The sequence below is a fragment of the Bubalus kerabau genome, chromosome 17, assembly GCF_029407905.1.
Source record: "Bubalus kerabau isolate K-KA32 ecotype Philippines breed swamp buffalo chromosome 17, PCC_UOA_SB_1v2, whole genome shotgun sequence".
Classification (NCBI taxonomy): domain Eukaryota; kingdom Metazoa; phylum Chordata; class Mammalia; order Artiodactyla; family Bovidae; genus Bubalus; species Bubalus kerabau.
In genome coordinates, this window is record NC_073640.1 from 31,040,160 (window position 1) to 31,063,172 (window position 23,013).

General features: G+C 39.9%; 1 long non-coding RNA gene across 1 annotated transcript; it reads right to left on the reverse strand.

The window, feature by feature from the left end:
* Positions 1-840: 840 nt before the first annotated feature.
* LOC129631193 (uncharacterized) lies at positions 841-2,493 on the reverse strand. The gene is made up of 3 exons (XR_008703927.1): positions 2,385-2,493; positions 1,095-1,217; positions 841-943 (listed from the first exon to the last, which is right to left on the reverse strand). It is a non-coding gene; the product is annotated as an uncharacterized LOC129631193 (long non-coding RNA).
* Positions 2,494-23,013: the final 20,520 nt, after the last annotated feature.

The following is a 23,013-nucleotide window of genomic DNA, read 5'->3' on the forward strand; positions in this document are numbered from 1 at the left end:
ATGAGGACACTAGGGTCTGTTAGACACCAAAACATAGTTGATAAGTGTACACAGATGTGTGTGTTTGGGGCGGGGGGACAGTCATTTGAGATGTGGAATGCATTCTTTTGTCTTAGATGAGAGAGTGTGCTACTGTGAACTGTATAATTTGGCTATTTTAGCCACCATCCATATTTTTCACTTTATTAACTAGCAACATTTTTAATAGACTGTTTCATTGAGGACATATTGAGTTGTCCCTCGATGTTCATGAGGGATTGGTTTCAGGACCCCCCATGGATACCAAGATCCACAGATGTTCAAGTCCCTTGTATCAGATGGTATATAGTACAGTGAAAACAGTCGGTCCTCTCCATCCGGTTCACGGATATGGAGAGCCGACTGTATAAGCACAATGCAAGGTGATGAACATATATTAACTTTCATCTTCTAAACAACTCTGCCAGGTAAATCTGTTTTATAAATGAATTTGAGTCTACTTGGGGATTTAAGAGACTGTCTCAATCTTGGTAGCCAGAATTCAGGATTCAAATCAAATAGCTGTTGCAGGAAGGGGGACCCCTTCCAGGGCCCGAAACTGGGCTCTTGTCTAACACTTGGAAATGAATTGTCCGAGGAGACACATGTGCTGACAAAGCAAGATATTTTATTGGGAAAGGGCACCCAGGTAGAGAGCAGTAGGGTAAGGGAACCCAGGATACCAGCTCTGCCACATGGCTTGTAGTCTCAGGTTTTATGGTGATGGGATTAGTTTCTTGGTGGTCTTTGGCCAATCATTCTAATTCAGGGTCTTTCCTGGTGGTGCACACATTGCTCAGCCAAGATGGATTCTGGCGAGAGGGATTCTGGGAAGTGGACGGACACGCGGTGTCTCCTTTCAACCATTCGCAAACTCTTCCGGTTGGTGGTGGTTTATTGGTTCCGTATTCCTTACTAGGATCTCCTGTCATAAAACAACTCATGCAAGTGGTTACTATGGTGCCTGGCCAGGGTGGGCGGTTTCAATCAGTGTGCTTCCCCTAACAAAGCCATTACTTTTTTCTCCATATATGTTTCTCAAGATGTAATCCATGGATCAGCTGTAGCAAACTCACCTGTGGATGTAGATTCCTAGCTAGGAAGGCGTTCGCACGTACTCAGGGAGTGTCATTCATGGAACACCTCTGCCTGGGCCCCGTGGCCAAAGCAATAGAAACTCTGAGGTGGGGCCCAGAAATCTGCATTTGAACAGCTAGTTTGAGAACCTTTACACCACAACATACTATTATGGAAGAAAGATTGTAATTGGTGGAATTTTTAATTTACATATAAAATCAAGATTGGGAGAAGTAAGAAATGCCAAAACAGGAACTGATAGTTCCTATAGCAAGAAGTCACCTCCTTGCATCTACTGTAAATTACTTTTGGGTCTGTACTATAGCTGTGAATATCTACCAGCTGTGAACATTTCCCAGGACTTTAGGCTGATAGATTTGGGCACCAAATTTTATCACTGGGCAGCACTTGCTGTGGCTACGAATCGGACACTGGAGCCACTGGACATATAATAAATTACACGTGTGATGTCAAAGTTCTATTTTCAGACTTTTAAACGGATTGGGATTTTCTTAGTCTTTGTTTATTTTGGAAAGCCGTTTAATCTAATCTTTTTATAGTCTAAGAAAATGTCAATTTTAGCTTCAGTCCAAATACTATATAATCACAGCTGCTGCTGCTGCTAAGTCGCTTCAGTCGTGTCCAACTCTGTGCGACCCCATAGACGGCAGCCCACCAGGCTCCCCCGTCCCTGGGATTCTCCAGGCAAGAACACTGGAGTGGGTTGCCATTTCCTTCTCCAATGCATGAAAGTGAAAAGTGAAAGGGAAGTCGCTCAGTCATGTCCGACTCTTAGCGACCCCATGGACTTCAGCCTACCAGGCTCCTCCATCCATGAGATTTTCCAGGCAAGAGTACTGGAGTGGGGTGCCATAATCACAGCACTCTGATGTAAACTCCAGAGCTGAACTTGAGCAAACTTAACACATTCTATTTTGTAACGTAATAAGCAAGTTTAATTCGACTGCACTAGTAAACGACCAAGTTGGTAAGGGCAATTTAAAGCCTAATGATCATATTTGCTGCTGATGATGGAGATGATGATACTCATTCCCTAAAATGATTCTAGCCAAGGAAAGCAAAACGATTGATTCTGAGCTTCTAAATTAAAAAAGGAAAGAAGAAAAGAAAGAAAGAAAGAAAAAAAAAAACAGAAAAAATAAATTATTTCCTTTTGAAAATACTATGCAGCATTTCCCTAAAGGCAAAAGATTAATTTTCCATGAATGCATTTCTGTCTTCCTTGGCCTAGGTCACAATCAAGAAGGAGAAAGTTCACAGCTCCTCACCTGTGTCATTTCTCCTCCGTGTATTCAATTAATATTCCTTATTTTTACTTTTTTTCACTGCTGGTTTGCTGCAGGAGGCAGCATAAGCTTAGGGGTTAACAGCATGTGTATTACAGACAGACTGGTATGAATCAGGACTCTGCTTTTCATACTGTGTAAATAAACCTGACCTTGTCACTCAAGGCTTTTATTCCATTACCCAAAAAGAGAGATGATAAGAGTGCCTACCTTGGAGGGATTGTTTTTAATATTAAACAATATATGCAAAATGGTTAGCCTGGAGGTTGCCACACATTAAGTTCTCATCAATGTTGATTATTATTATTAATAAAACATTATAGCTTTTAGAACAAAGGGCTGGTGGAGGCATTTTTGAGGATGACTGATGTAGAGCTCTGGCTTGTAGGGCGCTGGTCGGTGGGCTGGGAAAATAGAGCAGAGGTGTTGATAGTGTCACAGCTTAACAAGTGGAGTTCACTTGAGAGTGTTGCCAATGTAGTTTCATCAAAGAAAAAAAAAAAAGCCAATAATTGATTGCCAGAAGCAGCCACTGTGTTCTGTCCCACATGTCTTAATTCATGCATCTAGATTCTAGAATCAGAACTTTGAGAATTAACCAGTAAACAATAGCCAGAAAAAAATAGAATGAAGAATTTCGTTTTGTGGGAAGTTGATGGTTAATGGTAGAAATAGAGTTCCTGACCTGAACTTGCTGTAAAACCCTGAGCAAATCATTTCACTTCCATGGGCCTCTACTTTTGCATCTGTAAAATGTGGAAAATACTGCATCTTATTGTCTAATGGGATGAGCGTATAATCCTGAGACAATGAGCAGACTATTTGTGTAATAATAGAATTTATAGTGTAATTTATCAAACATTACATTCATTTAGCCCTTTCTATTTCTTTCTCTCCAAATTTTATTTCTTATAAAACAGGTATTTTCACCTGCTGACTGATTTATAGAGCTGTCACAACTCATCCATGCCAATATGCACACTTATTTTTTGTATATTTTTTAACCTACTAATTTTACTTTGCAGAGAATCCCTCTTCTCTCTCTGTTGGACAAGCTTTTGTCGTCCATTCTGTCCACATCAGAATGTCCTTGCTTCTCTGAAGACTTACCCATTCTCTCCAGTTACTTCTCCCATGTGTGGCCATTCCTCTTATGTGGTCACGTAGCAATGTCCATGTACTTGTTAGTACTCACATCATATAATCTTATAATTGTCTGCATGCCGGACTGTATCTCCAGACAGAAAGCTTCTTGAAGGAACGACTCTGAATTTTTATATTCAAACCACTTGGCATGGCATCTGGCAAAGAGACAGTACTCAATTGATGTTCAGTCACTAACTCGTGTCTGACTCTGCAACCCGGTGGACTGCAGCATGCCACCTTTTTGAGTGTGCTCAAATTCATGTCCATTGAGTCGGCGATGCCATCCAACCATCTCATCCTTTGTCATCCCTTTCTCCTCCTGCCTTCAATCTTTCCCAGCATCAGGGTTTTTGCCAGTGAGTCAGCTCTTTGCATCATCAGGTGGCCAAAGCATTGGAGCTAATCCTAACCCTACTTCAGTGCATGCTTGTTAAATGTAATACTATTAGCTCACTAATATCGGTACTATAAATATGAAAGAAAGTGGAGTCGCTCAGCTGTGTCCGACTCTTTGCGACCCCATGGACTGTAGCCTACCAGGCTTCTCTGTCCATGGGGTTTTCCAGGCAATAGTACTGGAGTGGGTTGCCATTTCCTTCTCCAGGGGATCTTCCTAACCCAGGGATCGAACCCAGGTCTTCCGCATAACAGACAGATGCTTTACCATCTGAGCCACGATACTCCTATTTCAGTGTTGAACACATTACCATTAGGGAGAACGTCAGACATCAAAAAAGAAATTTTACATTATGCTCCATGTAAAGTGCGGAAAAAAAAAAAAAAAAAACATACCTATCATATACTAGATGCAGTTTAAATGTAATGCAATATGTAATCTTTCATGGCATATATTATGTGAATTACATCCCTTCTTCAAAATGTATTCTAGATCCTTCTGGCTCTGAGTTAAAAGGGTCTTGTAGCTTCTTCTTGCATTCTTTGCCTCCCTCTAGCCCTCTCTCCAAATGTACCTACAGTCACCTACTAAATTCATACACTTCCTCATCTACACCCTCCCTTTTTTCTCAGCAGCTGTTCGTTTTGCCATTAACTCCCACAGTAGTTCCAGTGGAACCTTGGTCTGGTTAGTCTCTCATTACATCTCTTAGGGACGCACACTGACTGAAACCACCCACCCTGGCCGAGCACCATAGCAACCATTTGTGTGAGTTATTTTATGACAGGAGGTCCTGATAAGGAAGACAGAACTAATGAGCCACCACCAACCAGAAGAGTTCAGGAAAGGTCAAAGAGAGATACCATGTGTCTGACTGCCTTCCAGGATCCTTCTTGGCATCCATCTTGGCTGAGCAATGCGTATGCCACCAGAAGGACCCTGAGTCAGAATGATTGGCCAAAGGCAACCTGGAAATTAATCCCATCACCATAAAACCCAAGACTGGGAGCCATAAGGCAGAGCAATTCTCCTGGGTACCCTTACCCTGCTGCTCTCTGCCCAGGCGACCTGTCCAATAAAGTCTCTTGCTTTGTTAGCTCATGAATCCTCAGACAATTCTTATCCAAGTATTAGACAAGAGCCCATTCTTGTGGCCCTGGAGGGGGTCCCCCTTCCTGCAACACATCCACTTTACATTAACCTGCATTATACCAAGAATTGAGGAGTTGCCATACTGTGGGCATGCTGGCACCAAGAGGAGGTGCAGCCCATTGTTTCAACAGACTCCTGGTAAGGTTGATTAGTGCTGGGCAGCTGAACATATGTTTAAAACCCTTGGCCAATGGCACTTGGATTTCCTCATGGTCCCATCTCTGTAGCTAAGTGGACATGAAATCAATATGCACTCGTGGAAAGCTGACCCCCTGTGATATACATTCTAAATAATGCAGCATATTGTAACAGTCAGATGGTGCATAATTCCCTCCATCTGAAACAAAATTGATTTTTGTCTTCTAATTATTATCCTTACTCTGCAGTGGGATCTATTTTCATTTAAAGTTTCAAACATTTCAGCTGTGCACCATAAACAAACACTAAAAGATTCCATAATAGTCTCAAGATTGTCCACTCTCAGCAGCCAAGAAGTGCCACCAAGAATGCTAAAGGCAAAGAAGTAATAAACCATCAAAAGCTCCATTGCAAATGCTCTCAAAAAAAAAAAAAAAAAAGAAATCCCTTTCCTTCCATGGCTCAGCAGGACACAGTTCTGCTTGTACTTTCAGGCTATGATCCATAAAGTTGCCTTTGGCCTTATTTGACCCCCTTTCTCCATGTCAGAAAGGGAGAGAAGAAACATTCACAAGATTGAACAAAACACTGAGTGGCCTGCCAACCCAGTGTCTGCTACAAAAAGAAAAATGGGGAGGGGGGGAAGTTAACAGCAGTGTTAACAAGTGCTTCTTATTCATATGCATATGAATCTCCTGGAGATTAACACTGCTGTTTCAGAGATGTGGGGTGAAACCTGAGACTCTGCATTTCTAACAAGCTCCTTGGTGCTGATGCTGCTGGTCTGAGGACCACATTTTGAGTGTGTGCTAACAGAATTCTACAGATACCCTTCTCCATCCAGGATTCTTCAACCCAGGTTATTCAATCAAACACCAATCTAGGTACAGCTGGGAGCCTGCAGCTGTAACTAAAGTCAGAAGTCAGTTAACCTTGGGACATAGAGTTTATCCAGTTGAGCCAAATCTAAACTCATGAGACTTAAAAGGCAGACTTGAGAGGCAGGAAAAGAGACAAAGGAATCTGAAGTCTGACAGGAGTCTGATATGTTCTTTGAATGCGGATGGGACAAAAAGAGATGAGGGTGGCCCCCAGCCAACAGCCAGACAAGAAATGGAGTCCTCCAGCTCCACTTTCACCTTCTTCAAAGGACTGGATTCCTATAATCTGATTGAGCCTGAAGTTCATATTCAGAGCCTCCAAAATGCAGCCCTGATCTCTGCCTCAGAAGACTCAGCTCAGACAGGCTGTATCTGGACTCCTGACCCACAGGAGTTGTGAAATAATAAACAGATATTGTTTCAAGCTTCTAAATTGGTGGCAATTTATTATGTGACAACAGGAAGTAATAACTTCCTGGAAGGAAGGTAAAGGATCTAATTCAATACAACCAACCAATTTCTTGCCATTTGTATGTAGGTTAGAAAGATGTATTGGTCTTTATTCCTCAAAATCTAAGGGTAGTCATTGTGGTGAAGAAAACAAAAAGTTTAAGATCAGCAATATGCTTACGGTAGTCTCATCATAAGTCTTTCTCTTATTACTGCCTTGACTTGACTTTGAAGAGACCTTTAAACATCTCTGGCCGCAGTTACCTTCAACTTAGAAAAGATGCATAGTACCTGTTCTAACCAACTGCTAGAGATAGGTTAAGAAGAACATGCAAAATAAGTGAAAAAGTCTTGTAGGCTATGAAAATTCTAGACATATATACAGAATCAGGTACAGCACACATTTAAATTATGCCTCATTGAACCTTTCTCTGGTCATAAAAAAGTTATTGGGATGTTAAAATACCATAACTTATTGTTCAAAAGTCTCATCATTCCAAGTGAGAGTGGATGAAAGTGAGCATAAACACTTGGAAAATACCTTGTTGTCATCCACTCTTTGTATTGGAGATAGCAGTTTAGTGGCAGAGTCTCAGAGACAAATGTATATCATGTCTTCTTTAAGAGCTGTAAAGTAAAAGCTGCATTTTATGGAGTTAATTGGAGACACTAGTCCATTCCAACTTACTTTCTCCGTCGCTGTTATATGCACTTAGGTAGACTGTAAATTATTCAGTTATTATTTGCAAACAAGATTGTTCTCAGATGAACAGAATGGAATTAATGAGAGAGAGGATATCCATGAGTTATGCGTGAGGAAAGAACAGTGAAGAATGAGCTTAGGGTTAACAGAAGAGTTATCTAATATTTAATATCTTCCCCAAGCAGGGTGCCAAATTGTTACTTTATGGCAACCTTTCCTCTGCTTTTAATGTGTGTTAACTTACTGCAGTGAGCAGATGTGGCCACATGCATTCTATTTGGCAGAAGGCAGATGCCAGCTCCCGAAATGGCGCCTGGTTCCAAGGGCAACATCTGGATCCCTGGCTTGGCTGTGTTCCTGTCTGTGCTTGTGGCTATGCAATGCCCCCTGGAGACATTTTATGATGAGTCTGCGACAGAGTTGGCATGAGTGTCCTGTCTCCCTGGCAACCATTTTCCCTTTGATTCTTATACATCTGCTCAGTAATATACAGTATTCGGGAAACCGCTCCCCACCTCATTTCCAATCACAAAGCGGATGACAGGGGACTTTTGTTGAATGGCATATCATTTTCTCTGGTATTGAAAGCTGATGTTTTCCAGTTCACTTCTGACTGCATCCAATTGCAGACTGAGCCCTCTGCAAAGCCAGTAGGTTTATGACCAAGTGTTAGACTCCAGTGAAAACTCACTAGGACATCTTGAACCTGTGAGGGTTTTTCAGAAGCCAGGAAGGAGCCAGGAATTTGGGGTAGCTTTCCCAGGCTTCTTTCTTGGATGGGAGGGACCTGGTTGGATGAACCTGTATTCTTCATTTTTAATGTCTCTCTCTCTCTCTTTTTTTAAACTGCCAGGTCCTTAAGGCAGTAAGAACCCAAACTTCCTCATCAACAAGAGCATTAAGCTGTCCCTTTATTAACTCCCTCCCAGAAAAAGGCTGTTATTAACCAGTGGTATTGAGAGGGTAACAGGCAGGAAGGCCAGGGGTCTCCAAATGGAGGAAATAGCCTGCAAGTGTCAGACATTTTTATCTCTCTTAAGCGGCAGGAGGAAACAAACTAGCAATATTTTTTTCCTTCTCTATACAAATTTAAAGAGAGGTTTCTCTTAAAATACTGTGTTGCCATAATGACACCTGGTTTCACCTGAAGTTAGCTATTCTTGAGCCTAGAGATAACCAATGCCTTTTTCTTATGGAAATGTTTGTCTTAAGCTATGCTAATGTACTACGCCTTTACCCCAAACTCGGTCTCCAAGTCGGTTCCGCCTCTGGGCCCAAAACCTACTTGACAAACCAGTATGTTATACTCAGATATTGTTCCCCTAATCTATGTAAATGAAACTATTTGTATGGTGGTCTGCCCTTCTTTAAGATTCAAGTTAATTATTTTATGGCCCAAGATTATCCCAAAATGCATCTTATGGGCGAGGGGCCTGGTGCTATTCTGAATTATAAGACATTCCTTTCTTTCATTAACAGACTGCTAGTGACTATATAACATCCAGCTGAAGACTAGCAAGGGGGTACTCTTTCTGCCCCCTTCTGATGCCTATGTCAGAAGCTTTCTCTATCTCCTTTATACTTTAATAAAATTTTATTACACAAAAGCTCTGAGCGATCAAGCCTCGTCTCTGGCCCCGGATTGAATTCTTCTCCTCCGGGGGCCAAGAATCCCGGTGTATTCGAGTGATTCAACAACAACCTTTCAGTATCCCTCAGGCTGCTCTATTGTCTGTAGAGAAACAGGAACATGATTCAGGCATTGGGCAAAGCTGAAGCAGTTACTAACTGCTCCCTACTTGAAACTTGAGAAGGGATTGGATTGTAAAGGTTAAACTGGTCTTCCCAGACCATCCTTTCCATAAAAAATGATTTTAAATTATGTGCAGAAGGAAGAGAGTTAAAATTTCACAAGACTCTACCCTGGCTAGGAATTTGCTAGAAGTGATTAAAATAATTAAAGCTGCCCTTTAGGATAGGAGGGTGTATTCCCATTTTATAGATGAGGAGGTTGAGGCTTTGAAAAATGTAACAATTTGAGAGTGAAGCTGGGAAAACAGGCTCTAGCCCTTTAATTCCAAACACTTGTGTAATGGAACAGTACAAGCTATAAAAAGCAAGGATGATTAACCCAACTGGATCATGGGTGGAGTAACCAAGGATGATAGCCTTCAAGAATTTGCTTAACATCACTCCTCTTGAGGAAGAGTTGGAATTATTAGGGTGAGATTAATGATGCTTCCAAACAGAAGGAATGTTTTAAGTTTGGGCCCAGAGGCAAGAATAAGAAGACTTACTATGCACAGGAGCTGCTAAAAATTTTTTACTCATCATCCCTGGGTTTTCTTTGGAAGGAATGATGCTAAAGCTGAAACTCCAGTACTTTGGCCACCTCATGCAAAGAGTTGACTCATTGGAAAAGACTCTGATGCTGGGAGGGATTGGGGGCAGGAGGAAAAGGGGATGTCAGGATGAGATGGCTGGATGGCATCACCAACTTGATGGACGTGAGTTTGAGTGAACTCTGGGAGTTGGTGATGGACACGGAAGCCTGGCGTGCTGCAATTCACGGGGTCACAAAGAGTCGGACACGACTGAGTGACTGAACTGAACTGAACTGATACTAATTCCTAGAAAGACTTTTCAGATACAATATCCCATTGGAAATCTCTGTAAATTATCACCCTAACATTCCCCACTCCTTCCCTCCCACACACAAAAAAAGTAACAATTATTTGGTTATGCAGGTTATTAAGGAAGCATAATTAGGGAAAAAGATAGTTCGTTTAGGACTTATGTCAGCCTGAGAGTCAGTCTACTACCCGTGAGTCCATGGGTTTTTGTTTTATCAGCACAGATGCTCTTACTGCCAACCTTCTACCAAACCCCAGCTTTAGTGTCAAAGGACACTTACATAAGACTCTGCACAGGACCTAGTAAAATGAACTGGTATTTTCCTACCTTTTAAACACACCATTTTTTTTTCCTTCTTGGATATTGTCAGCATCCTCTCCTACTTTCTTTCCTGTTATACAAATTATGGAAATGATAGCTACATGAACTTTTTCAGGGAATTGCTTGGTAGTCCAGTGGGACTTTTTCAAAGCACAGTCTTGAATGGATCCAGATTAATTCTCCCTTACAGTTGACGGGCATAAAAAAAGGTAGATGAATAAGTGAATCATGAATGAAAATATCATTTCAAATTCTAAGGAATGCCTACATAGCTAGAGAAAGGTCTAAAAGCTAATTAATAGTTCAAGTCCTTACTCCCCTATTAAATGTATGGCCTTCAGTTACTCTGCCATATGGACTGAGTAACTTTCAGCTTCACCATTTAAAAAAAAAGACTATTAATAAGCACAACTACTACATCAGAGAGTTGTAAGAATTATATGAAATGATTTATGGAAAATGCCCAGAAAGAGCCAAATAGTAAAATAATAATTATAAACATTGTGGCTGGTTGGTTAGCAGGGAAGTGACTCAGACAGAAACTAACATGAAGGCAGATTATTGGGAAGCAATCTTGGGGTCCACAAGGAAACTGGATTGGGCAGAGTGAGAAGTGGGGGTGTAAAGCAGTCACAAGATCCCTGCCAACCCTACTGGGAGCTCTAGACCTCAGAGGACCCTTCTGAGTTGTCCTAAATTGAGATGAGAGTCTCTCCTTTTGGAGAGACAGTTCCCTTTGCTCATTCTCATGCTCAGTTTCTCATTTGTATCTGACTCTGCAGACCCCATGGATTGTAGCCTGCCAGGTTCCACTCTCCATGCAATTTTCCAGGCAGGATTACTTGAATGGGTTGCCATTTCCTCCTCCAGGGGATCTTCCCAATCCAGGGATCAAACCTATCTCCTGCAGTGGCAGATGGATTCTTGACCACTATGCCACTTGGGAAACCCAACAACTCTTTTTAGCAGAAGGCAATTTCCAGAGAGGACCAGTCAAAGCTGCTGTGATTGTTGTAATTCCTTCAGCTATGGAGTCAAATCATGGAGGCACAATAGAGTATTACTAAAGCATTATGATCCTACTGGTTCTTTTATTTACCTCGAACTCTTTTCCTCCATCTTTTTATTCCCAACACAAAAAATAATATTTGTAGAGTCCAGTGTGATGGTACAAGTGGAGGGTTGTATACTACACATCTGAATATATCAAATGTATATGGCTGGCTATGAGACAACCAAATTCATATGTAGGCTGTATTTTTTTTTAATTTAAATTTATTTATTTTAATTGGAGGCTAGGCTGTATCTTATGAGCTAGGGAAGAGGTTGTTGGAGAGCCAGAGACCAGAAATACCAAGACCTCTGCTGCCATGGTGAGGAGCTGGGAAAGAGCCAATGACTGCCACCACCCTACCACATGTGCAGGCTTAGTGTGTGGGATCCCAGGGAAGCATCTGGAACTTGACATGATGACAGGTCATGTCATCATGACCTGTCCCCAACAGGGTCCCCAACCCAAGTGTCCAAGTAAGGAGACCAGATGAGGGAGGGGCCTCTGAAGTAAGGAAGGGCGTAAAACATGGAGAGATGAGAAGCCAGGAAATAGTAAATATGCAGTAAATTCTAGCTGTTATTATTTAAAAGCCAGACAATCTTCTAAACTTTTAAATTATATTTTATTGGGATTTAGTTGCCTCACACTGTTGTGTTCATTTCTGCTGTACAATGAATCAATTATATGTATACATGTATCCCTTCCCTCTTGGACCTCCCACTACCTCCTGCCAACCCACCCCTCCAGATCATCCCAGAGCACTCGGCTCAGCTCCCTGTGAGCTTCCCACTGAATAGCAAGTCCCCACTAGCTATTTTGCACATGGCAGTGTATAAACATCAATCCTAATCTCCCAGCCTGTCCCACCCTCCCCTTACCCTTCTGTGTCCACATGTCAATCCTTAACATCTGCATCTCTGTTCCTTCCCTGGAAATAGGCTCACCTGTATCATTTTTCTAGATTCCACATATATGTGGTAGTATCTGATATTTGTTTTCTCTTTCTGACTCTTTTCTCTTTCTGGTAAACTTTTAGAAAATGCCATAACTCTTTTCCTTATCTGTATAATGGGAATAATAATGTTTTTTTTCTCTGACAGAGTTGTTAGATTACATATAACACACAGAGTCCCCAGATGTATACAGTGATTAAATGTCTGAGGCAGCATAGGACATCAAGCGGACTGACTCTGGAGTCCAGGTTCATAACCACTTAAACCTCACAACCCCTGTCTTGTAGGATGGAAGCAGTGGTGTGGAGCAGTGCTGGGGAAGGCTGATGGATGCCGGCCGCATGCCATATTTTAAAATATGATATTAACTAGCATGATAAATGTTTCTTTAAAAATAAAATAATCATTTAAAACAAATTATTAGAGGGTAACTTACATAAAATCTCAATGCTTGTGGTTATAGATAAGCCCTGTGAACACTGATTATTATTATGTATCATCTTTCTCTGATTTATTAACATATACTTAAAACATCTAAGTCATACTATACTCCTCTACTTATTTATATGCTCTTTTGTGGCATTCAGTAGACTTTAAAGTTACTACTTTATTGTCTGCATAATACATTACTGGGCTTCCCTGGTGGCTCAGACAATAAAGAATCTGCCTCCAATAAGGGAGACCTGAGTTAGATCCCTGGATTGGGAAGATCCCCTGGAGGAGGGCATGGCAACCCACTCCAGTATTCTTACCTGGAGAATCCCATGGACAGAGGAGCCTGGCGGACTACAGTCCATGGGGTTGCAAAGAGTCAGACATGACTGAACATCTAAGCACACACCTTACCATAGATAAGATAATTTATTTTACTCATTTGCTTTTGAAATTAATTAATTTACTGCAAAGTTATTATTACTATAACCAACAATGAATAGTCATGTGTTTATCTCACAATGTATACAAATATTGAATTGTGTTCTACACCTAAAACTAACATAATGCTGTATGTCAATTATATTCCAAAAAAGAGAAAAACAAAAGGCAGTCTTCATGAAGTAGATAACAGTGATGGTTGAACAACATTGTGAATATATTTATGCCACTGAATAGTGCACTTAAAAATTGTTATAATCGCAAATCTTACATTATGTGCATTCTGCCACAAGAAAGAAGTATATAGAAACTTACAGCAAAACAAAAGTTTTTTAATGCCATTAGAAATAATCAAAGATTCATTTTTCTTTGTATAGTTTGACAGAATTGAAATTATGTAAATATTTGCATATATTATATAAACAGCATATAATTTACCTTCTTGTTCTTTTCTTTTTATTCTCTCTTGTACAATATTTATCTTTGATGCCTAGATCAGTGTCTGGCTTGCAATAGAAGCTTAGTAATTATTTATTTGCAATTCCTAGTCACAGGATATGAATAAGTTTGAGAGAAAGATTTTTTAAAGGGATCAGAATACTGCAAACATTAGGACTTCAACAAGGTACAAACTAAGCCCACTTTAGCCTTCATGCTTTGGGGAGAAAGGAGGCCATGTGCACACACGTTGTAAAACAGAAGCCATCCTAATTGCCCTGTTTCAGACAGTCCTGGGGTTCTCTCATTTCCTGATATTCAACAGAACACCAATCTTCGCTTAACACAGTTAATGATATAATTTTTATTTTTAAAAGGGAGTGCTGATGTTCCCACCAGCTTCAGAAGATGTTTCAAATCTGGTTGTAGAGTCATTCTATTTCCAATTAAGCAGTGGGGGGATTCAATTACAAGCTGTGGGAAGCAAAGAGTTTGTGTCAATAAACCAGCAGTGGTATTAAGGGTGTCTGTCTGGTTTGCAAACATGAACAGCTTGAAACCTAAAGGCGTATGCTTTTGAAATTATCTGCCTCTTGCTTCTCATATAGACGGGATTAAGAATACCTGAAACCCAGCCCTGGATTTCCCTACAAAACATCGTCCCTTCTGGAACTCACAGCAACTTTGGACATTAAGGTAGTATGTGAAAGGGCTCACTGGGAGCTTGTTAATGAGGTGAAAGCAATTAAAAAAAAAAAAAAAGGTGTCAGAAAACTATCCAGAAGAAGACAAAACAATTGGTTGCAGGTCTGGTTAGGGAGGAAATGAGAAGATTCACTTAAAATAGAAAATTGTTCACTTAAAATAGAAGATTATTTCCCTGCAGGTCAGTGGTTAGGACTCTGCAGTCCCTATACAGAAGGCACAGGTTTAGTCCCTATACAGAAGGCACAGGTTTGATCCCTGATTGGGGAACTAAGATCCCACATGCTATTATAACCCCCAAAACAAAAAAGCCCCAAACAACAACAAAAAAAACAAACTTTATGAAAAGAATAGAAAATTGTTAGATAGGAAAGGGATTTTGGAAATGCATATATTAGATACAAAACAGGAAAGGTAAACGTGTTAACAAAGACCTGTCAACTAACTGGGAAGATAAAATGGAGACCAGACTTGAAAAGTCCCTGGGCCAGACAAAACCATTTAAACCCCATTAGCAAAACTAAATCTAGCTTATTTTATGAATGCAAGTGAAATCCAAACTGTTTGTGATAATTGTGAATGAAACTTAAGTCATCTTCCTTGAATGATGTAAGATAATCAGTTTTAACCAATCTCCTGCCTTCTGGAAACACCGTTAAAAAACAGTCATGTTAAAGGTTAAACAAGTTTCTCATTTTTACTCCTTAAGCCATCCCATAATGTCCTGGCTCTGGACTTCACACCTGTTTAGGTTTGGAGTCTATGAACAGTTTGTTTCTTACCCAATGAAATAGTCCCATCAAGTAAAGCTCTCTGAATTATCTTTCAATTTAATTGACAGGCATAAAGTGCCTACTGTGTGTTCAGTCCTCTGCATCAGATGCACAAAGAGAATAAGCCTTAATATCTCACCTTAAGGAATTTTTTTTTTCTTTAGTTCTCTTAACTAACCTGAAACATGCAGGTCCCTGTGCCAAACAAGTTAATCTTCCCAATATTTCCATACTCTACTTTGTCACCTTTTTGGATGCCTTCTTTCACTGTTTTCCTACTTGGCAATACAACAATTTTAAATTGTTTCATTATGATTGGCTTTGAAAGAAAATTTTCATTTCAAAGGACTCACAGGACTGGCTGAGAGGATTTAAATTTTATGTCATCCCTTTTGGGAAGAAAATTTCCCTCTTAGAACAGGACACTCCACCCCCCCCCAACCCCCCCCACCCCCCGCCAATCTGAATTGTTTCCAAAGTGAGGGTTTTATCCATTTAATTCTCCATGAAGCTGAAAGTAATTTCAGCCTCTCCCAAGTTACCACTCACTCTTCCCTCAGGGAAGAGATGCCATAATCCATCTGATGAGTGACTTCAGGAGAGAAAACCAGGGACACCCAACACATACGTGCATGTTAAGTCACTTCAGTCAAGTCTGGCTGTTTGCAACCCTATGGACTATAGCCCACCAGGCTCCTCTGTGCATGGTATTCTCCAGGCAAAGATACAGGAGGAGGTTGCCATGCCCTCTTCCAGTGGATCTTCCCAATCCAGGAATCAAACTCTCATCTCTTATGTCTCCTGCACTGCAGGCAGGTTCTTTATCATTAGCACTATCTGGGAAGCCCCATGCCCAATACACACAGCCCATTTTTTCTCCTCCTCAGTTCATATTCAAAATAAACTGGACACATTGTCAAAGTCAACTGCTATGGTCTTATTCTAAGTTTTAATTTAGGAGTGATGTGGTAGAATGCCCATTTGCTGTCAGATTTTAAATAAACCACATTTTCCAATTACCCTTATGGAAGCAAAGGTTAGATTTTGACCTCCACTTGACTAGCTAAAGCCTTTGACTGTGTGGATCACAACAAACTGTGGAAATTCTTAAAGAGATGGGAATACCAGACCTGTTTCCTGAGATACCTGTATGCAGGTCAAGAAGCAACAGTTAGAACCAGACATGGAACAACAGACTGGTTCCAAATTGGGAAAGGAGTATGGCAAGGCTGTATATTGTCACCCTGCTTATTTAACTTATATGCAGAGTACATCATGAGAAATCACAGACTAGATGAAGCACAAGATAGAATCAAGATTGCCAGGAGAAATATCAATAACTTCAGATATACAGATGATAGCACCCTTTGACAGAAAGTGAAGAGGAAGTAAAGAGCTTCTTGATGAAAGTGAAAGAAGAGAGTGAAAAAGCTGGCTTAACATTCAACTCAACATTCAAAAAACTAAGATCATGGCATCTGGTCCCATCACCTCATGTCAAATAGAAGGGGAAATAATGGAAACAGTAAGAGACTTTGCTTTCTTGGGGTCCCAAATCACTGCAGATTGTGGCTGCAGCCATGAGATTAAAAGAAATTAATTTTTTCCAATTAAAAATTGGAATAAAAATTATGACAAACCTAGGCAGCATATTAAAAAGCAGAGACATTACCGACAAAGGTCCATCTAGTCACAGCTACGGTTTTTCCAGTAGTCGTGTATGGATGTGAGAATTAGACCATAAAGAAAGCTGAATGCTGAAGAATTGATGCTTTTGAACTGTGGTGTTGGAGAAGACTTTTGAGAGTACCTTGGACAACAAGGAGATCAAACCAGTCAATCCTAAAGGAAATCAGTCCTGAATATTCATTGGAAGGACGGATGTTGAAGCTTAAGCTCCAAATACTTTGGCCACCTGATGCAAAGTACTGACTCATTAGAAAAGACCCTGATGCTGGGAAAGATTAAAGGTAGGAGGAGAAGGGGATGACAGAGGATGAGATGGTTGGATGGCATCACCGACTCATGGACATGAATTTGAGCAAGCTCTGGGAGTTGGGGATGGACAGGGAAACTTGGCATCCTGCAGTCCATGGAGTTGCAAAGAGTCAGATCGACTGAGCAACTGAACTGATGGATTAACTGACTGGCTATTGGTCTCAGTTGTTTATAGACTTAAGGAAGAGGAAAAGAGGATTTTATTGGACAGGAGAGAGGGTTATTGAACCACAATACAAATGTTGGGCTGAAGAGCAAATATGTAGTATCTATAGTTTAATACTAAACTCTTTTTCAAAGTCGAGAGAACCATCTCCACTAGCTGGCCCCAGGAAGCAGTACTTTCCTGGGTGGTCAGGTAAGAGATAGAAAACACAAATTTGCTCTTGTTTTTCTATCTTCTTTCAAAAAAACCTGGGATTAGAAGGGAAAAGGGAAGGAGGTGGGTGATATGGAAAATAAATTAAATCAGGGATTCAAAATGTTAATTCTATAAGCTAAAAGAGACTTGTTTTGGGGAGCTTCAAATAACTAGGGATGATAGGGTGGACTTTTACCTTCACTTTTTTCTCTTTATTTTTCTGAATCTTTTATAATATTGAGGGTGTGTGTATAAGGGTAGAGGTAGTCTTTGATGTATTAAAACATAACTGATATCTTTTTTTTCCCCTCCAAATATGTATATGTACTCCCTTTTATTGATAGTTCAGGAGAAGTTCAAGTCTTTAAAATAGACTGTTACTTTTCAAGAATGGAATTGGAAGCTCTTTATGACTGTGATTGTGTGAATATAACTGTGTGTTTGTGTGTGTGTACAAGTAAAGGCACGTATAGGCTTGGGTATGTGAGGATGAAGAGAGGAGTTGAGAAAATGGGGAAAAAAGAACTGAGAATACTGTTTTCCTACCCTCTTCTCTTTTCCACTCAAGGAAAGATTTGGTAACCTGAAGTGGCTTCTATATGAACTTTAAGTGGGCTGAATAATAGCTCCTCAAAGATGTACACATCTAAATCCCTGAAACCTCTCAAAGTAGATTTTGCAGATGTGACTAAATTAAGAATCTTGAGATGACATTTTTCTGGATTATCTGTGTGGTCCCGATGAAAGAGACAGGAGGGTCAGAACCAGAAAAGGAGATGGGCTGATGGCAGTGGAGACTGGAGTGATATAAGCATATGATCCAAGAATTGTGGGCAGCCTCTGGGAGCAGGAGAAGACAAGGATATTGATTTTTTACTAAAACTTCCATAAAGAATGAGCCCTGCCAACTCATTTTAGATACCTAAACTTCAGAGTTGTAAGACAATAAGTTGATGTTGCTTTAGTTGTTGTTGTGTAGTTTCTGAGTCATGTTTGACTCTGAGACCCCATGGACTGTAAGGCTTCTCCATCCATGGGATTTCCCAAGCAAGAATACTGTAGTGGGTTGCCATTTCCTTCTCCAGGGGATCTTCCTGACCCAGGGATTGAATCCACGTTTCCACCTTGGCAGGTGGATTATTTACCACTGAGCCACCTGGGAAGCCCTTATGTTGCTTTCAGCCACAAAATTTGTGGGAAATGGTTGTAGCAGCAATAGGAAACAAATACAGAAATGATGGATGACTAAGTGGTAGGTGAATCAATGTTATTCTGGAATTTTTTCTAATTTCCACATATTTGTATGGGAGTAAATATACACTTTCTTTTTGTACATGCAGGACCTTTCTTAAAGTTGAGGACATTTAAAAATGTAAGTTTTGTTGCCACTCCTTTTTCTATTGGGAGATTTTCAGGTGTTTTCCAAGCCTTTGAAGTTTCTGAAAAGCTGACTGCCAGGGGACAGCTAATACATGCTTCCTTAGAGAGAATCTATGAAAAATTGGGAAGGAGAATTAACTCCTTTAATCTACTCTATAACCTTTTGGTGAACTATTATGAACAAGCTCTTAAACACAAAGCATAAGACTTATGGCCTAGACCTAGGTTTAGGCAGAATAGAAGGCGGGTTTAATATGAGCAGTTCTTAGAACCTGCCGGGTTGCAAGTGTTGGGTTTCATTAATAGACTAAAAGCCTATTAAATACTGTAGAACCATTCTTCTCTAAGCCGTTCAGTTCACTTCTTACATAAGGAAATAAGTTTAATAGCTTATTCAGGAAATAATTGGATTTTTTAAACCCTAAAATTAATTATAGTACAAAATTATTGCATTTTTCCTTAAACAAAATAGAGTAGTAAAATTTTGAGTGTCTTAACTAACCCATCTCTCTTTTTCCATATAAACTTCCATTTCAAAGACGTTCAGATTTTAATAGTTCTTAAAAGTCTCTTTTTTAAGAAACTTTAAACTTTGCTATTATAGTTAAAATTGGATTATAAAATCAATCTAATATAAAGTGAATCATTAATTAAGTCAATTTTAAAAGAAATAATTCAATTTCATTAAGGAATTGTTACACAGATATTACAAAGTGAATGGATTCCTGTAATTAAAAAGCATTGAATTCAACACGACCATTTATCTTTCACCCTCTTTTCACCATTTTGGTGAATTTCTAAAATAGAATTTAATTAAATGCTGAAACAAAGACATAATTCAAAATTAAAATTCTACAGAAGAACTCACTAGCAAATCATCAAAGCAGTTCCCTGCTCTCTCCCAAATATTTTGAGGAAAGATAACAAACATGAAGCACTGTGTATATAACACTAGGAGAATGTATATAATAGGATCACAGCTATGAAGGTGTCATTCATTAGCCATGTGATCTCCCACCAAGTAAAGGGATCCTTTTCTTAGTGTTTTAGACCCACGTATATTAACAGATTGACATTTTCTGGGAGTCTTCACCCCTTTCAAACTATATTTCCAGGTGTTAGAGTTGGCATTATTCACAACCATTAAGAAGAATGAAATAAAGCCATTTGTAGTAACATGGATGGACCTAGAGATTATCATATTGAGTGAATTAAATCAGACAAAGAAGGAGAAATATCTGGGGAACCTAAAAAGGAATGATACAAATGAACATATTTACAAAACAGAAACAGACTTCCAGACTTAGAAAATGAGGTTCCAGAGGAGTGGGGGAGGGATGACTGGGAGAAGGGATAGTTAGGGAGTTAGGAATGGGCGGGTACACACTGCTTTGTTAAAAATGAATAACCAACGAGGACCTACTGTATAGCACAAGGAACTCTGCTCAATGTTACATGGCAGCCTGGATAGGAGATGGTGATTTGGGGGAGAATGGATACATGTATGGGGCTTCACTGGTGGCTCAGATGGTAAAGAATCTGCCTGCAACGCAGGAGAACTTGGGTTTGATCCCTGGGTTGGGAAGGTCCCCTGGAGGAGGCCATGGCAACCCACTCAAATATTCTTGCCTGGAGAATCCCCATGGACAGAGGAGTCTGGCAGGCTACAGTCCATGGGGTCACGAACCATCAGACATGACTGAGCAGCTAAGCACACACATGGCTGGTTGAGTCCCTTTGCCATTCACCCAAAACTGTCACAACATTGCTAGCTATACTCCAATAAAAATTTTAAAATTTTTTAAAAGAGAAAGAAACCACACATTTGGAAGATCATAATTTTGAAGAAAGTCTTTGAGGTCAGAGAGATTTCAGCTTGCCCTTTACCTGTGGTGTTGAGATTTGCCTAACCATTAATTTTACTGGAGCTTGATTTCTTAATCTGTGAAGAAAAAAAGAAGAAAGAAACATCTTTCATGTGATAGTGTCATGAGATTACATGTAACATCCCTTGTCACCTGTCCACAAAAGGCCCCGGAATATAGATAATCAGTAAATATTAGTTTTCTTTCCCGTTTGCCTTATAAAATTACAGAATTGTAGCAAGAGAGGAAATACTCAGCCTTCATTCCTTGGTATATGCAAGTGGGAAAGACCTTTTTCCACCTTTGCTTCAAAATTGTATTATATACCACAGTTTCTGTGAATTGGATTAAGTGGATATCTTTTAGGTAAAATAAACCTATGATAAAACAGCTTTGATATCAGATTTGTAAACTATAAAAAACATACACATATTTGCATGTAAAGTAATACTGTTATTATCTGCCTGTTCTAGAAATAAGTTTTAGCTTATGCTGTTTTCCCATTTTCTCTTTGGTTCCATGGGTTTATTAATTTGAATGACTTTCATCAGTGATTTCATGCACAGACCTGCATCTTTAAAGGGGCAATGACTAGGCTTCCTGTTTTGCCTCTCTCCAATAATTTGGACCACAGTAGCTAATTGCAGTGTCTAATTGTATCCTCAATTGGCTGATTGCACCCACAATTAACTAAATATAAGTACCAAGCATCTTGGTACATTCAATTTTATGCCTCAAAGGGAGCCTGTGTGAGAGGGTAGTTGGCAGTTGGTTATCATAGGAAAACAGCTTCTCAGACTTGGAATTGTAGGTCTAATTTTAAAGCTTCCAAATATCTTCTCGTTGGCACACTCCATAAAGCTGGTGACTATCTTAGTACAACTTTCAAGGACATAAAATCCAGATGAATTGCCGACAGGCCATGATTTGAGAAAAATGTCAGTAGAGGGAGAGGGTTACGTTTCATCGGCTCTTTCCTTATAATATGCTTGAACAGCTCATGGAATGGTTGTCCTGACTAGTCTGTGTGCAGTCAAGGCAGAAAAGAAGAACTGGGACCTTCATTTATTTTAGTCCCATAGCAGGTTGGATTGCCATTCTTCAGCAATTTGAAAGACCTCTTTGAGGAGTTGGTTGCAATTATGCGTTTCAAATGCAGACGCTCCTGCAAAGCATGTACTTTAAGAGCTGACTGGGAGCCAACATAAATCCCAGTCTGGAAACTGGGCTGGAAACCCTATCTGTATGGAAGCTGATCACAGCCTGGGCTTGAACTTCCAAATTAGTTTGAGTTTGTCAGATGTACCAAAGATATTACTGGTGGATCCACTGCCTAAGGTAGAAATGAAAAACTAAGAGTTTTGCAAAGGTTATTCAACAGCTATTAGAATGGTGTTCTAAACATGAATCAAAATCCATAGATGTCTTTCTCTCTAGAATGAAAAAGTAGCAACAAAACAAAAGTTTGTCTTAAGAGTACTTAGAAATAGATTGGTTGGTCAGAGAAAAAGAAGAAAGATGTATGTGGAAGAAATTTTCAACCTTTGTTTACATTGCATAATTTTAGCCGGAGAATAACCTGGTGAATTAATCTGTCACCACTAAGCCCAGCATATGTGCATGCTCAGTCATGTCCCACTCTTTGTAATCCCATGGATTGTAGCCCACCAGGCTCCTCTGTCCTTGGGATTTTCCAGGCAAGAATACTGGAGTGGGTTGCCATCTCCTCCTTCGGGGGACCTTTCCCACCCAGGGATCAAATCTATGTCTCCTGCACTGACAGGCAGATTCTTTTACCGCTGAGCCACCTGGGAAGCCCACAGTCCTTGTTTAATGGTTTCAACAGCAGTCTTCAGTATCTCATAGGGTGTGGAGCTCCTAACTCAGAGATAATTCAATCCCAGAATAAGGATAAGACTGTGATTGCTAATTCCCAATGTGCAGATTAGTGTTCCTACCATATATGCAAGACTGCACAATTCTGTAATTTAGAGCTAGGCAAACACAGGTAGGCAAACATACTCTAGAATTTATTCAGCTATACAAACCATACACTAAGTTGGTTATTTCAGCTTTTAATGCATTGAACTCTCACCACCACCTTGTAATGGATTGGCCTTTATGTATGTTTCTCAGTTGTCTTGGTGTATGAGATGAGATTTAAAACAAAAAATTTTTTTTCTTACTAGCTGAGAGATATCATCGTGAAATGAAATAGCTTGATAACTGTGTTCAGGGTTGATATTCAGGGTAAGATGATTATAGAAACTTGGAGATTTAAAAAATATGAATGGTGTATAGAGATAAATGTGTTATTCTCAAGTGTGAATATTGGGAGTAGAATGGACAGAGAGAATGAGAGGATAAAATGAAAGGAACCAGGGAAGTA